Source organism: Triticum aestivum, chromosome 2A (genome assembly GCF_018294505.1).
Source record: "Triticum aestivum cultivar Chinese Spring chromosome 2A, IWGSC CS RefSeq v2.1, whole genome shotgun sequence".
In the NCBI taxonomy this organism is placed as follows: domain Eukaryota; kingdom Viridiplantae; phylum Streptophyta; class Magnoliopsida; order Poales; family Poaceae; genus Triticum; species Triticum aestivum.
The window spans coordinates 31,908,222-31,912,681 of NC_057797.1; positions in this window are offsets into that span (position 1 = coordinate 31,908,222).

Consider the following 4,460-nt stretch of genomic DNA (forward strand, 5'->3'; position numbering starts at 1 on the left):
GTGGTGGAGGAGGAGGAGGAGGTGGAGGAGGAGGCAGGCGAGAAGGAGGAGGAGGAGGAGGAGGAGGAGGAAGAGGAGGTTGGGGAGGAGGTTGGGGAGGGGGAGGCAGGCAAGGAGGAGGGTGGTGGTGGGGATGATGGTGGTGACGGGAAGGGGGTTGACAAGAAGGGGTGGCTGCGTGGCAACGCAAAGCTACCAAAGCGGGTTCCTGCTACTGAGGAGCAGAAGTGGCTCATTGAGCCCACGGGAAAAGAGTAAGTGGTTCATTATTTTGCTTGTCACATGCTTATTCCGGTTGTTATTTATTTTGCTTGTCACATGCTAATAGTTCATTCTTTTGCAGCAACTGAATATATTCTAAAGGGGTCCGTATTCCCAACGGCCTCATCACCGTCTTGCTGAAGTTATATTGGCCGGGGTTGTACTGTCCTGATCTAGTCAGGCAGCCGGACCGTCAGGTTTTGGCCACGAGCTGGGACCACTGGGAAGCGGCCCGCCACGTGGACCATGAGACCCATGCCAAGGCCGTGATCACTACTTTCTGGGTGAGTTCTCTTCAGAAGCACAAGTCCATTCTAGTTTCATGAATGATTTAACTCATGGCTTCTTCCATTCTTGTTTCATGCATGATTGTAGAAATTCTATCGAGTTCTTCCGGAGCACAGGGCTAGAGCAGACCAGATCGTGCTGCGCCAATGCAAGAAGAAGGCCCGCCAGATGCAGTACGAGGTGCGCTATGTGGCCATCTCCACATACTACCACGACGTTCTTGGTGTGAAGATGACCAAGGAAGAAGCGTGGAGGATGGGCATCACCTTGGAGAGGCCCGAGTTCTTGGCGGTAAGTATAAAAGATTTTTCATTATGCTTTCATTATGCTTTCATTACCTTGTGGTACATTATGCTTTATGCTTTATGCTTCCATAACACCAATTTGGACACACCTACATGCCATTATGCTTTTATTATGTAGGTGTGTCTAAATTGGTGTTATGGAAAAGACAAGTCCTGGGCGGCATTGGTGGATCTTTGGTGTGATGAGGCTGGAGCCTGGGCGGCTATGAGAACCAAAAATAAGGCTAACCGAGGGACGGAGGGAGTACATGCTCAGGGAAACCGAAACCACTATCTCCACAAGGCAGTTAATGTATGACTAACCCCATTAAACATTCTTCTTCTTCTATTTACCATCACTTTCTTATTAACCTCTGTTTGGTGGTGCAGGAGGAGAAACTGAAGCGGTCGCTCTCACACATGCAGGCGTGGGAGATCGCCCATACGCGGAAGGACCCCAAGCCTGGCGAGCCCAAGTACTACGGCAAGAAGACCGCAGGGAGGAAGAAGGCCTACTCCGAAGCGTATCTGAAGTTACATCCTGACACACCTGACCCCATTGCGGCGCCTCTGGACGACATGGCGGTGGTGAGGATGGGGCCCAAGGAGCACGGTCGGGAGGCGGTTCTCGATGCTGTGATCACTCCTAGTATCTCCTACACACAGCTTCGTCGGATCGACCCGACCCTGAGCCAGCGCACGAGCCAGCCAGTGACTAGTACACAGTCCCTCTTTCAGGAGCAACAATCTGTAAGTATTTTCCCTCTTATCTTCATTGCTCACTTCATTTTCCGCATTTAGTAGTTTTATGAGTTGCATCATGTCATACCGTAGGCCTACATGGAGTACACACGCCAAGAGACCATGGCGTGGCATCAGAGGATTTATGAACACCAAGTGCAGAGGGATAGCCAGATGCAACATGCTTTTCAGGATATGGCGGCCGGCAGGTGTCCTCAGTTCCCTCCAGCACAATGCCCTCCAGCACAACCAGTGCTGATGAGCTTTGAGGAGTTTGTGGCACAGAACGCTGGCCCCTCGCCGGTTAATTCATCCCCAATCTATTCACCCAAAGCATGTCATGCCTTTCAACACAGTCATATATCTCGTGCATATGTCTTTTCAACATCCAGGGAACAGGTGGATCTACCATTGGCGGTGGTCTTCGCAGCATTCCGGAGACACGGAGCCCGACCACTCCGATCCACGGAGGCGGAGGCGGAGGTGGAGGCGGAGGCGGTCTTGGCGGTAGCGCTGCCGCTAGCAGTGACGACCTGGGCTTTGGCCGTCTTGGCGGTGACGACTTCCGCGGTGCTCGATGATCCTTGTGTGGTGATGATGCTTGAGATGACTTGTGTGTGGTGATGATCATTTAGATGACTTGTGTGCTTCTCTATATGCTTATGCTTATGTTGGTTGTGATGATGTTCATTTAGAGACTTGTGTGTGATGATGCTTATGCATATATTGTTGTGATGGTGCCGGATGATATCCTGTTGTGTTTTATATGTCTATCCCATCATATATATCTGCTGATATGTGCTGCTATTTGAATTGAATTGATCTGAAAACAAACATAAAAAAGAAAAAAAGCAAAAGCAAACTATGCCGACGGCTAGGCCGTCGGCATAGGGCTAGCGTGAGCTCCCAGTAGCTGACACATGGCGCCTATGCCGACGGCCTAGCCATCGTCTTAGTTTAAAAACTGTGCCGACGGCTAGGCCGTCGGCATAGGCGCCCACGTGTCAGCTACTGGGAGCTCTGTATGAAGGACTATGCCTACGGCCTGGCCGTCGGCTTAGTTTCAAACTATGTCGACGGCTAGGCGTCGGCATAGTTTTTGACTAAGCCGACGGCTAGGCCGTCGGCATAGTGGTGCCACGTGGCGACCATTCGTTGGGCAGACTTGATGGCGGCCGCCGTTAGGCGTGATAGTTGCCGACAGTTAGGGCCGCCGGCATAGATGTACGGCCCCCGTCGGCGTATCATATATGCCGACGGCTTTTCTATGCCGACGGCCTCCCTTGCTGTGCCGACACATATGTTGCCGACGGCCCTATGCCGACGAGGGCCGTCGACATATGCCTATCCCGACGGGACTCAGGCCTATGCCGACGGCCCTGGCCGTCGGCCTAGGGGGCGATTCCGGTAGTGAGAAGGCGGTGGGGTTCTTCTGCGTGGTGTGCCCGCCGTGCAAGGGGAAGGACGGCGTCAACGTCCTCTCCCGCTGCGTCACGCCGGAGCACGCCGAGGCGTTTCTAGCAGAGCTGGCCGCCCTAGACATGTAGACACGCTCCATCATTTCTCTTGTACTCCATTTTCTTCCCTCGATCGCTTCCGATCGTCGAACGATCAATCTCCGTCGCTGCAGCTTCCTCCCTCTGCGCAACGACAACTTGATAAGTTGCCGACACATTGTGGCCAAGGTTCAAACAAAACAGACTCATAACGTGATGTGTGATGTGATTTGATGTGATGTCGTTCTTATCAAGGTGTAACTTTGGGAAGTACACGTGAGTGGTACCTCGAGAGAATAAAGTTCTCGTGAATCTTCGTGCGTTGCACCTTTGCATGAACTTCCGAATTGTTAACCAGTGAGCGCGAAGAATTTGCAGTCTGATTTCCCCCGCAAAAGAGCTACTTGTGCTAGTAGTTTGATTTTTATTTAGCGAAAGCTTTATCAATTGATGATGTTCATTGGAATACAAAATGGGTCATACGGATCACCAAGCCACAAATGACGACCCTGATCAAGTGAAACTGAATGCTTAGCCAAAATATGGGCATTCGAGTTGTTCTTGCGACCTTCAAAAACAACCTCGCAGCTTTCAAACAGAAGTTGAGTTGCCCTATCTCCCTAACTATGGCATACACCATATCTTTTTTTTACCTGCCACTAGTTCCCTTCTTAATTTCTTCTACCACCGTTTTACAGTCAGATGAAATAATAACCTTCTGTAGCAGTAGATCGTGAGCCAACGCTTGAGCTTCTCGGCATGCAAGGCCTCCAGGTTTGCCGTGTCGTTAATGTTGGAGAAGACAATAACTAAGGACCCCATGAACATGCCCGTGTGATCCCTACATACTGCCGTAGATGCACCAGACTCCCCATTACGTGCAAGTCCACCGTCAAGGCGTTTATTTTGGCCATGCCCACAGGAGGTGGTTGCCATGACTTGTGTAGCCGAACAAGTATGTGATGTGCTGGCACTGCCTCTCTGGGGTGCTTCAATTCATCAAGCTCAGCAATGTACATCTCGACAAAAAAGGTGGGTTCACCCCTAGTTTGATTAGCCCGTTTTACTGTTTTTTTGCTCCAATCGTTTCTTTTTTTTTCAGTTTCTTGTTTCTTTGCCGGTTTTCTTTGTTATTTTATTTTTCACAAGTTTCTTCTTTTCTTTATCTGTTTTCGTTCTTTTTTCTTTTCTTTATGTTTCATAGTCTTCATTTTTCTCACGGTTCTTTTTGGTTTTCTTTTTTTCTCCACGGGGTCTTTGGTTTTTTGTGTTTTCTATGTTTTTATTGGTTTTCTCTATTTTTTTCTTGACTTTCACTGGTTTTTTTCCTTCTATTTTTTGGCTCTTTCTTGTTTTTTTTGTTTTCTATGTTTTTATTGGTTTTCTCTAT